We start from the raw sequence: 13007 nt of genomic DNA, 5'->3' as shown, positions 1-13007 counted from the left end.
GAAACATATAACCAAGAAGGCCCAAATGACCTGGCCCCAAATCGCCATCCTTCGCAAAATCGAATCCTTTATCCCTTTGCAGGACTTCTGGACCACAGTGCAGGCCCTTGTGGTCTCACAAATCAAAGGGGGAAATGCCCTCCAGATGGGGCTCACAGCCGCTCACTTGGCTCCCCTAAAAGTGGTCCCATGCTGCAGCACGTCTTATTATTGGTGTGCAGAAATTTGACCAAATCACCCCTCTCCTACGCAAACTGCATTGGATTCCTCTCTATGCCATGATACTGTTCAGAGCTGCATGTATCATATACAAAGCAGTCATGAGTAAAACACTAGTTACCTGGTGGCTAAGGTCCACATATCGAGTGGCAAATACTCCTTGCACAGCAAATCGACCACCTGGCTCGAATCACAACTCATCGGCAAAGAGAGGACCCACAACCAATCCCTCTCTTATTGCGCACCCAGCCTCTGGAACTCGTTTACAACATTGGCTTGCAACTTACAGCACTGTGCTACTGTCAGGATCCTGCCCAACTCGGATAACCCCAGTCTCATATGACAAATGGGGTCTCCTTTCACAGGGAGACTTTCCTCCCGAGAGCACATACTGTAGAGAACAGCGGCTCGGGTGAAAAGGCAGGAGCAACCAGCAGCGCTACAGAAGGGGAAGAAAACAAATACAATACACCAGTATTCCTTCTAAACCTTAAACAGTATAGACCACACCTCCCTCAGACAGTACCCAACTCCTACCCACTGTGATGTAGATGTAGATGATGAACTTACTTTTAAGCTCCTGCCTAAATTAGTCCAGAGAGTCCAAGATAACCAGAGGGAGAAGATGTTTCCAGAGAGTTCCAACAAAGTCTTCTTGGTGAAGGAAACCTGACTCGTACGGCACGAGGGCACAATCTAGTTGCAGGACAAAGCATCCAGTTCCAGTATGCAGGAAGTCCCAAAGGAAGTCTCTGGGCTGTTGATCACAGAAGGACAAGAACAAAAGATACCCAAAGAAATCCAAAGAAATAAAAAAGAGCCAAGTTCAATTCCAATGAACAAAACAAAAAACAAAGAAAAGAAAAAGCAAAAAGCAATCCAGGGTGAAGATACAGGAGTCCATAGAAAAACCAGGAGGAGAATCCAATATATAAACCCAAAAAGTCACAACCAACAGGGATGAAGAAGGAGCAGTTTGAGACACACAGAAGCCGAGCTCAGGAGGAGCCAGGAGATCTGTCCAAAGGAAATGAGCACCAGAAACAGCAAAGCAAGATCAGAGTCCAAAAAGTGAGAGTCAACGAGGTCTGGAGCCGGGAGGAAACAAAATCAGGATACAGGAATAGCTGCTTTCCAGGCATAACGCCATGGTTAAGGAGCGATGCCCGCATTGCATTGCTTAAATGCAGCCTCTTGTGGGTAGCGCTGGGAGAAAAAACATGTGACACGTCACGTGCGTGAAGTACCGGGTTTGTTGGGAATTGTAGTCCTTGGCAAACTCAGGCGTGTTTGCTGCCCCAAGCACCACGGCAGCCACCACAGTCTATGCTGCCTGGCCCTTAAGGAGCAGGAGACCATCGGGAGTGGGGGACCATGACAGCTACTATTAAAAGATGCCAGCCCAAACGCTGGCTACCAACACCCTATACAGTGCTCCAATGCGCTTGAGTTTGGTCTGCACTCTAAAAAATAAAAATTCAAAATTAAAACAATATGAGTCTGTGAATGCCTGCTGGAATCCGTGAATTGCAGCTGAGCCACACCTACAGCAGGAACCGCATTGATTGTTGTGAGTGGTTTAGAATTGTTATAACTTCTGGTGAATTCAGGCATGTATCTTGTTGAGCTCCTTTTTAGGGAGTGGGTCAATTGTCCCACATGAGGAACAGGCTTCCTGGCAAATACCCTAAAAGGTCCAGTAACCCCACTAGCTCAGGGAAATCCCTGACCACCTAGCCACCTCTCTAGAATTTATTTCCCAGAATAAGGCAGGGGGCTTTGTCAAAGCACCCAAAGCTTCTCTCTGGTAGTCCTCTCTGTCTCGTCCTCAACTCCTACAAATATTTCTGTTCTACACTTCTTCCACCCTCCAAAGTCAAATCCAAGCTCCCCTGTTCACTCTCCTCCAGCATCCCATGATATCTCCTCCAATGTCCTTCTGGACACACTTCTCTCTCAAACCTCCTCCTGAATACACTCTCCTCTGTTAATGCCATCCCAACCTCCTCCTGAATACAATCTGCCTACTCTCTCTTAATGTCACCTCCAAACTCCTTGTTATTCCCCCTTCTTTCCTCTCTTCATTTGCCTCTCCCTCTATCCACCTCACTCCAGTAGATGTTCCTACTCACCACCTACTTACTCTTCATCATCTCCCTCCACCTTGCCTGCCCTCTGGCCTCCTCCCTCTAACCACCTCCCTCCTGATCCACTTCAATCACCTTCTCTTTTCTCCGGCCCTCTCTCCAAAGCCCTCCCCTGCTTCTGAACAGCAACACTACTGTTAGCAAGTATGCGTCTTATATAGTGGGCTGACTCGACCCCTAGGGATGGTCTTCGCCTAACCACCTTTACGTTTTCAGGCTTAGAACAGGATTAGTTAAGAAGTAATAATTTGCAGCTTGTCTGAGACCTAAGTGTCACTGCCTTTTCTCGGCGTAGAGATGCTGTCTGAGCCTTGATTAAGGCTGGCTGCCATCTTGGAATCCCATTTCACTAACACTGGAAGTGGGGCTGATACAGCAGAGCTTAACATCATGGTATTGCTCAGCCGCATACAATAATCAGAAATCTAAAAGTCTCTTGATGCGATGCTGTGTGCATATGGGGAGAGGTATCCTTGCAGTAGGACCTGTGTTTCCAACATTCTACTGCTTCTGATGAAGTCTTACCTTTGCTGGCAGGACGACAAACCTTCCATGCTTACTATCAGGATTTGTGAATGACATGCAAACACATATCATGGGTGATTGGGTCCTGTGCCTACCATAGGCAACATTCTCTCCTCACATCTCTGACGTCTCTAACAAGTCACACAATCATCTGCACCTCCTCAGAGGTATTCTTCCTTTTCGCACTTTCCCCCAGAAGCTCACTATCTCCAGAGTCCTGGTCCTCTCTAGGCTGGACTACTGCAACAGCCTCTTTCTAAATCTGCCTGCCTCTTCTCTTCGCCCTCTACAACTTATCCAGAACAGGACTGCAAGACTTGTCCTTGGGCACAAGCACAGGGATCGTATCTCTCCAGCCCTGATATCTCTTCACTGGCTCCCTGTGGCTGCGAGGGTCAAGTTCAAGACCTTCTGCATCGTCCACAAGGCTTTCTGGGCCTGGGGACCACACTACATCCAACTTTCTCTTCCAAAGCACCTTCTTTCTGAAGCCCTCTGCTCATCCCCCCCTCCAACTCTTCTCCAGGCAGAGAGTGGGGGGTAGATCTCTGTCCTCGACTGGAGCCTCCCTCTGGAACAGCCGTCCCGCTTCTCTCAAACCTCAGCAGGACCACTTATGGTTCCGGAAGCAACTCAAGACCTTCCTTTCTGCTTCCGCTTTCTCTCTCTCCCTCTCCCTTGCTGATGTCCCTGTCTGCTGCGCATACTGGTTACCTGGCCACCCACTAAACTTACGGGACCAGGCTCCTGCATGACCTGTTGCCCTTGTACTGCCTCCAGGCCACACAACCATTTAAGGACTGTATCTGCAACCCTGCAGTCCCTTGACTCTCTGCACTTATGAGCCACCTTCCGGCTGCACTTACTAGTTACTTTGCACTCTCTCCTCTCGCTCCCACCTGGCACTTCTCTTCCTCCCACCCCCGAGACTTGAGCTATTTGAATGACACAATGCCTAGTAAGATCGTTGTTTTGTCCTCCTTCTGCCCTCCCTTCCTTGTCTTGTTGTGTCTAGAAACATTTGTGTACACGCGTGTTATAAATTACTTATATCATATAGCCTTTGTGTATGGTTGTCCCACTAGGGTAGTTGAGTTTGACATACTATCCATGCTTGGACACAGTAGTGTGTGCAGCTTTTGGTGCCGGGGAGGGGGACTAACAGGGCGCCAGTGGGAGGCTGGAGGGCGCACTGGACGCTATGGGGGAGCAACGGGGGGCAGCCATCTCCCTGGCTCTGCCACTGCTTGGGGCTCCTGGTGAAAGGACAGGGGCATGTTACTACTCAATGTGATGAGCCTCTGCAAAAAAGTGGGGAATGGTAGGGTAGGCCAGGGGAAACTCCCCACACTGACCTTGAGCCCAGCATCATGTGGTGGGGGGATGGCCCCTATGACCACTAAACCCTCTACTCCAAGATAGAGACAGGGGACATTGTCACAGTAGGAAGGACCACGTGAGACAAATTGACACTGATTGGCCTCGATCCCAAAATCATAGCTCTCTGCAGAGACTGTCTTCCATGTCCATATTAAAATTGCCCAAATAATTTATTATGCGGACAGGAATTATTTGTTCACATTCCAATATGTATTTTTCCTTACAGAAAACAGAGTCTCATTGTGCAAAGTTCCATTTACAGTCCAGCATTAAGGAGGCTGATTGAACATGTGTGTACATGTGAAACGTCTGGCAGATGTTGAGAGCCAGCTGCCAGACACCATGCTGCAATCTGACGGCTGACCTACATTGCATGTTTAGTATAAACAAACTGATGACTGCATTGATCTCAAGGTAGGTTAACAATATCACACATCTGACTAACAAAGAAGCATTTAAAGTGTTGCTACCTTCACATTACAACATTATTTTGGGCGTTTCAATATTATCATGGAAGGCAAACAATAGGTATTTACTTTTTTTTAAAGATATGCATAAGCAAGGAGATGAATGTAGATGTATGTAGAATTACATAATTCTCAACAAAGAAATGCATGTAGTATGTGCCTGTCCGAATGCTATGATCCAGCAGCATGGCTGTAACAGTCACTCTAATAACAGTCCAACACTATAACTCGAAATGCCAAGAAGGGTCCTCTCCTTCTCCTCATTCCTAGCAACCAACCTATAGAAGACCAGACCCAGCTGACTCTGTACCTTGGAAGACCGTCTGACCTTCAAACCCTAAACTTTAGCTGTTCACCAGACCTTTGAAAACAAAATAGCAGAATAAACTCCCCAAGCACATTGGTACAAAGACGAGAGCTCCTCATGCTGGACTCAACTAGGTTGATGTTGCCCAAGTATTCTTCATTATAGACAGGAGAAATCAACACAGTGCCCTCCTTAATAGACACAAGAAATCCACACAACCGATCAGGTGCCTTTAGCATAGCAATTTGTCTGGCCCTAGTCAAGCCACTTCCACATTAGACCCAGGATTTGGAGTCCTCCATTCTGTCACAACCCCACTATAAGACACGCTCATTGGCTGAACCATACCAGTTTACTCTCACCTATTAACACAGAGTTCCAAACACTCACCACCATCGCTCAGAAGGCAGGGATAAGTAAACTGGGCCAAACTCAAATGACTATGGCACAATTATCATAAAAAGGAAACCAAGGAGAGTTAAGCCAAGTTCCCCAGAACTGTCAAGGAAGATTTCTGTTCCCCAGAACTGACAAATATCGTCCCCAAATATCTGAAAATATCTGTTCCCCACCCCCACTAACCTGCGTCCCTTTTCTTCTTCCCACCTTTCACTCTATTTAGGATTCTCCATGCACACTCCAGCCTAACACCTGTTCGCATCCCCACCACCTCACTAACTGCAGAGGAGCCATGCAGAGCTCACTTTGCATGAATGTGCAAGACCTATACACCAGCTATTCATAAAACCTCTCTTCCAGACCAGAGAGTAGCCCTGTGTATCTACGCTGGTAGCAAATCGAACTTGTAGTCTCTCTGGAAATGTAGATACCCAAGAGTCACCACCGTAAACCGCCTAGAAAAATATAGGCACCAAGAAATTGGGTATTTACTGGCTGCCCTCATGAAGGCCTTCATAATACTCTCCTCCCACTGCCCCTCCTGCCCCTTCCACTTTTCTAGCTGAACCATGCACCAAGAGGCTGCCCAAACACCAGATATTGCGCTCTGAAGGACCACTTTACATCACATAAAACCAGCATACACGGTGCAAAGACTGGCTAAAAAACAGCTAGAGGGTTATATCTTGATATCTGGCCAAGATTTCCAAATCAAGGCATTCACTGGTAATGTTTTTTTTCTCTTCAATTTCACGGATTCATACTGCCATTTGCTTGCTTGGTCACCAGGTGCACTGGCGCATGCGCGGGTCACAGGGTGGGAAAGTGCAAACTATGTTGATGCGTGCTGTTTGGAAGTGCAAGGGCACAGTATGCGGGTCTGTTTGCAGGTGGTTTGTGTTATGGGTATATAGGAATGTGTGCACTGATGGGAGCATTTTGAAAAGACTGAGCATGAATGGCATGGATGGTCTGCGTATAATGTATTCCGGTGAGAAAAAGAAAGAAAGGCGCGCAACAGGACACTGGAAGTCATGATCAATCACAGTACATTAGTTGGCATTGCAATTAAAAATCTTTTATCTAGACAATCAGCCTCATTACGACCCAGGCGGTAAGGGTTTTACGGCGCCGTTAACAGCGCCGACCCTTACCGCCTGAGTACGAGGTCCCTTAGCGCCATGGCGGACTTAACACCTGCTTTTAGCAGGTGTTAAAATCCATGGCGCTAAGGGACCATGGAGTTAATTACGCCACCGTAATTTACGGTGGCGTAATTAACGCCTTCCCCACTCCCATTATGCCCTATGGGGCAAAAATGGGAATGGGGAAGGGTAAATGGGGATTGGGGACTTACCGCCCCGCCAAGGTCGGAATGGGGCGGTAAGTCCGCCAACCACCATGGCGTAAACTACGTTTACGCCATGGTGGTAAAGTCACGGCCCAGGCGGTAACTTACCGCCTGGGTCGTAATGAGGCCAAATGTTCTGTTTTCCCCAATATATTAAGTACATATGTGCACGTATATGTGTACTGTTTCCTATCAGGGATCTACAAGCATCCAGATAAAATAACTGCATGATTGCACTCAGAGGCAGCTGTGCCCAGGAAAGTTATTTCTTCACTACAGTGCATGTCAATGAAGCGTTGTACCAGCATTTTAATGTCACGTGGCTCACAATATCAGGCTCAGATAACTTACCCGTGGAACCCCTTACACTGACTCCTAATCTTCCTCCCCACAGGTTTTAGAGAATGAGGGTGAAACAGGCCCCTTAAGCCTCAAATACAGTAGACCATAGCAATGGGCACCACTATTGATATACACTGGACGAACACATGACTTCCAGCCAAACCTTCCATGTCTTTCACCCAAGCACCCTCAAATATCACTGCCAGAGGTACCCAGACTGTCCCCCCATACTTTTAGCACTTTTAGCCATTCCTCAGAACCCCCCCTCCTAGGCACCCTGAGCACCCAAATTAACTGTTGAATACCATATAACACTTATTCCTTTGACAGCGTTGCCCATGACAGCTTCTGCCATAGGTGCCATTCCTCTGTATACTGAACATAGGCACCTAGTAAACCCATCCCGCCCGACATCTTCTGCACCGCCTGCTCCCTGTGGTAGCACAGATTCCACATCTGCACCTCATGAGTCCAAGGAAAAAGCGCACTGTTGCCATACCAATTGAAATCCCTTACAAGGGGAAGGAGCAGTTCATTGTTAGCATCTGCAAACACTCTCCATGGCAGAAGTCCTCCATTCAATTCAACCATTTGGTCAGTTTTGAACACTATCAGGAATGGTTTAAAAAATGTTGCTTCAATAGGTTGGACAACAAGGTACCTCTGCTTTATTAATGGGGTTTTTAAAGCACAAGCAGCTGATGACAGCGTGGGTTCCCAGTGCTGGAAGATCATCAACAGATGGTTAGACAAAACCTGCTCCTAATACAAAAATCACTGGGTCCAGAATTATCTGGAGAATAGAAAGATCTTCAGAGGTATTACTGCAACCCATATGGTCCTCAATTGGTTGCAGCCGGAGGGGGTTGGCTATTTCAGAACTTGAGGGCAGAGAATCAGTGATCCCCGATCTTTGATTACCTGAATGTAGGGATGTGAAGTATCTTTGATGCGGAGCACAACAGCCATGTAAGTTGTACATTCAGAATGTATAAATTAGAAATACAGCATGCATGGCTTGATGCACTGTACAGATAGAGGTAAATCCTTCTCTTTGCTGGACCTGGAACCAGTACAAAGAGGGCAGATTCGGGGTAACACGAACACACCACTTCCGATGCAGCAGTGTGCAGGCAGCTGCTTTTGGCAGGTGTTGTTGCTTTTTAACAAATATTAAAGCATGCTAGATATTATTTGCATAATCTATCCTGAACAATGCAAGAATGAGAATTGCCTATTCTTGTTGGTCGAAGGAAATGAAAGAGAACATTCTTCTTAAGGTGGCAGTGTGTTAAAACACACCTAATTGTTGCTGCAACCTGGGGGCTAGCTTAAGTGACATGTCCATTATACAGCCTAGAGACCAACCTAAGAACTACCGACCAATTGCACCATTAGATGTAGTCGGGAAAGTGTTTGGCTCATTGCTGTTAGAAAAAATTCAAAAATGGTCCAGGAAATCGGGACACAAGGACCCTCTACAATCAGGGTTCGTGAAAGATGGGGGAACTGCACCTAACATTCTCTTATTAACCACCCTAAAAAGTAAGATTCAAGAAGGAAATAAAGATCTATCTTGCTTTTATTGACCTTGTCCAGGCCTTTGACCAGGTCAACCGTGAAACACTCTGGGAAAAACTAATATCGAGAGATTGCCCTGAAAACATCTTAGGGCCTATTAGAGCCCTTCATCAAGGCACTACTATCAGAGTGTGTTAAATCAAGGGGGGATGCTATCTGAATTAATTCCAATGGCAAGAGGAGTGAAGCAAGGGTGCCCTCTTGCATCAACACTGTTTAATTCATATCTTTGGGACATTAAGAAAGCGGCCAGGAGTTTCGTTCTTTCCCACCTACAGCAGGGAAGGTTAAGATCCCAAGTTTACTCTATGCGGATGACCTTATTTTAATGGATTATACTCTGATTGGTCTTCAACGCCAATTAAATGAACTGGCGTTATATATAAAGAAGAATAACTTAGAGATCGACAAGGCCAAAACCAAAGTTATGACCATGGAGAAACAAACTACCCGCATTGAGAATTTTAGTTGGATCCTGGAAGGTGAGAAAATAGAACAAGTGATACAATTCAAATATCTGGGGGTAATCCTCAGTAATAACAAACAAGAGTCTCCCATGCAACTCCACATTTGGGAAAAGGCAAAAACATTGGCAAATCAAGCAAAAATAATCGACAGAAGATTTGGCCGATTTATAGCAATTCCCTTGATTCAATTTCATAAAGGGAAGGTGGTCCTGTCTTTGATCTACGGTGCAGACACACTACTGATGATTCCGCAAGATTTCTGGAAATGACTAGAAGGTTTGTTTTGGAAACATACTTTGAATTTACCGCAATCGACACCAGCAAAGACCATACGCCAGGAACTCTGTCTGCAATCATTGGAATCAATGGTTGCCAGAAACTCATTAATGTTATATAGGAAGTCCATGACTACCACCTGCCCGAACGTAATGTCCATCATACACACGGAAATTGAAGAACAGAAAAGTAAAATTCTGATGTGTTGGATGAAAGAACATCAAAAAACCCCTGTGGAAATAAACAGCTCTGAGGAAGAACTCATTCGGAACCCGAATGAAGTAAAACAAAAACTGCAGGAATACGACTGTATACAGACCACATCTCTGGATCAAAGAAACAAATTGATAAGCCACTTGCCACGAGGGGCTTAAATGATCTACCGAATTAGTTAAAAAAATTCCCAAGCAAGATGCTATGTGGCACCTTCTTAAGAGTGCGAATGAATCCCTTGCCAACGAACGAGATCAGGATGATCAGGAAACTAACATCTGACAATAGTTGCCAATTTTGCAAAAACACGACGCAACCAGAGACACTTCGACATTTACTTCTAGTTTGTAGCTCCCTATTAAGGCTGAGAATGGCGCATTTGGGTCATGTACTCAAGGAGTCAAGAACGTGCGATGAGGAGGACTGGTAGGACCGCCTGATTGAGGGAGATAACATCAGTTACGTAATAGCGGTCTCCCAGTTCTTTATGAACTTGAAGCTCTAAGAGTACAAGGTGGAACCACGCCGTTGGTTGGGATTCGAAAAGATTTGTCTACGACCATTCTGTACTTTTGATGTAATCTGGCAGGTGAAGTAATGGGATAGTTGGAGTTGAGAATTACATCACATTCTCTTTTTCTTTTTCTTTCTTGTGAAGTTTTTTGGTAAATTGTAACAAGTAAAATAAAATAAAAATAAAAAATTATACAGCCTAAAATTGTTACTTTAGACACTGGTTGGGTGCAAATAACCAGTCCTTTGGTCAAAAGGTGTCATGTCTGGGTGAGCACCTGATGCTGCTGCCACAACCATAAGCACTGTTCTGTAGCTTTCAGATTAAGTTTATTAGTGGCCATTCAAATATCTGCCAGAAGAATGCATGATGAAAACCTGGAAGCAGATTCTTTGTTGATTGCAAGGAGAATGACCGTTAACTGTGTTTTATCTTTGTAGTTATAAAAAGGCATGCCGAAAGACTTCAATCATTTCCTCTGCTAGTGGAAATAAGGCCATGGCAGCAATACCCATCGGTCTTATAGTGGGGGATACCCTATCCTTGATGAGACCAATGGTGGTGTTCATGTCACCTCTCATAATAATCTTATAATCACTGAATTTGGGCAACCCATTTGAAAAGTGGCCCAAAACTGCACTGTATGGACAATAGGTGCACACACTTTCACCAAAACAATGCAGTTCCCCCATGAGATTTCAATGCACTATGAGAAATCTACCCTTTGGCTCTACGAAAGCCTTACAGGGTACACAACCTACGCTATTTTGCATAGGTTTTCCCACACCATGTACTGACACTTGTCAAACAATGTACCATTTGGTCACACCCCACCCCAGCACTACCTAAACCTGGAGTGCCCATCCCTCGAGAAGTCTGTTTCTTGTAGTAAAACCACATTAATAATGTGACATGTTAGGTATTGTGGCGAGTCAGAAGGACACAGTCTCTTAGATGACATGATACACAGTATTTTATTAAAGTAATGTAAAAAGGCCTATATTTCCCTATTACTATGGGTGTTCCCTACCTATGTTACTAACCAAGGTGCTTGCTCGTCAGTCGTGAATGTCCAAATAAACAAGTCTGTTATCCAGAACAACCCTATCTGACCCTACCACTATGAAAACAAACTTAAATCAGGATAATGACTCCCTTCTTCTGAGAGTACTCCTACTACCAATATATGTGTTCCTTGTTTGTATTGAATTCGCAAATAATCTCTTGTGACTTCGCAGATCAGTCTCTTTAGTCGATCAACTGCATTGTTAAATCTTCCTTTCTCTTTAGGAATCTCTTTTGAGATTTTCTCACATGATTCATATCTCTCATCGTTGCTGGTAGTGTAATTCGTTAAAGTATTGCTGTTCTGGTGCGTTTTCCCTCATAGACAATTGCATATCCCCTTCATTTGGGCTACTTCTCTTGGTAAATAGTTCAATGGCTTAGTTCTCTCAAACTTTGGTCTGCACTTTGTTCTCGCTCTCACATTATACTCTTCTTGTGTAAGGTATTTACTTTCCCCTTTTCGCAGGGTATTTCATCCCACGTCTTTTCTCCTGCTTTATTTAGCTTTTCAATGGTTCCTTCTCTAGTGACAGTAGGATTTAAGGTAATATGTTTTCCGGTGAACTTTGTTTCATAATTTTCACTGAGACGAGTTGTATGTGCAGTATAAAAATTCCCTCAGTGCCTCCTGTGCTTCCCGTCCTTTCCCGTTACCTTTGTTCCTGACAGTTGATGTCCTTGGGAGCTTTGTCGATCGGGCACCTCTCTTCGGATCACAGATGTGAAAAACCAGAGGTTGTTCACTGTCCAATGCTCCGGGATCCTTTATTCAGGTGGTCAGGGGAAGGCCATCGCTTTTGGATCCCGACCGTGGGGGCAGACAAGCGATGGAGGATCACCTAGAGCACTTGTGTACAGGTGTGCTGTGAATGCCACATCATATCATATCACCTGGGTGAGGGATCCTTGAGGAGTGGGGATGGAACACCCAATGATGAGACATGGTATTCCCCCTCCCCTGTTATGTTATGATATGATATCATAGGTTATTTATAACACGCTTAATACCCAGAGGTTTCGAAGTGCGGAACCGGGGATCGAACCTGCGTTGCTTCGTGTTGTCTTGTTTCCAAGGCAGCATGCTGCCCCTGAGCTATCCATTGGATCCAACTTCCTTACCCGATATTCCCTCAGCCTTCATAGGCTGCTCTTGTATTAACTCTCTCCCACCTCAGTCTCGTCCCTCGCTGGACAATTCAACTAGGATACACTTAAAGAAAGACAAGCAAATCTTACCTTTAGGGACACGGTTAAAGAAAGGGCCTTTGTCATTAGACACCTTCCATTGCCTTACGCCCACACATGGCATGCGAAACTACCAGTCCCACAATCCTACTTTCCCCTTTTATGGTCATATTGCTAATAATGGAAAAGACCACCTCTCCTCTAAACCTTTAAGAAAAAGACCTCCTTTTCTTGACACTTCCCAAAACTCTATACCCTCCAAATTAATAAGACACTACAACTCCTATAATTCTTGCCCAGCTCACTCTACTCACTCTACTGAGCTGAGGAAGATCACTCATAGAAATAACAGGGCCATGACTTCCTATGGGATTCCTCCATATTGTCCCACTAATGAGGCCAGGCAAAGTCAGGCAGACCCAACCCTAACCAAACACCTGCAGCCAATTACCCACTCCCAGGTGTAAAAGGGAAGCTGCTGACAGAGAGAGGACGGCTGCTCTTCAGAAACCGGGAGGGAGGCTTCAAGGCTGAGTCTGACAGAGGATCCCTACCCAAATCCCAAG

At 45.4% G+C, this 13007-nt stretch overlaps 1 long non-coding RNA gene across 1 annotated transcript in view; it reads left to right on the top strand.

The window, feature by feature from the left end:
- Positions 1-13007, top strand: part of LOC138453244 (uncharacterized) — a 214954-nt gene that overhangs the window by 138858 nt on the left and 63089 nt on the right. Inside the window, exon 3 of the long non-coding RNA XR_011260381.1 lies at positions 4498-4685. This is a non-coding gene — a long non-coding RNA (uncharacterized lncRNA). The remainder of the gene's footprint in view (positions 1-4497; positions 4686-13007) is intronic.

The sequence above is a fragment of the Ambystoma mexicanum genome, chromosome 4p (assembly GCF_040938575.1).
Source record: "Ambystoma mexicanum isolate Mex_15411 chromosome 4p, UKY_AmexF1_1, whole genome shotgun sequence".
NCBI classification, from domain to species: Eukaryota; Metazoa; Chordata; class Amphibia; order Caudata; family Ambystomatidae; genus Ambystoma; species Ambystoma mexicanum.
Note: the sequence above shows the minus strand (reverse complement) of the source record. Positions and strands in the feature narration are given on the sequence as shown.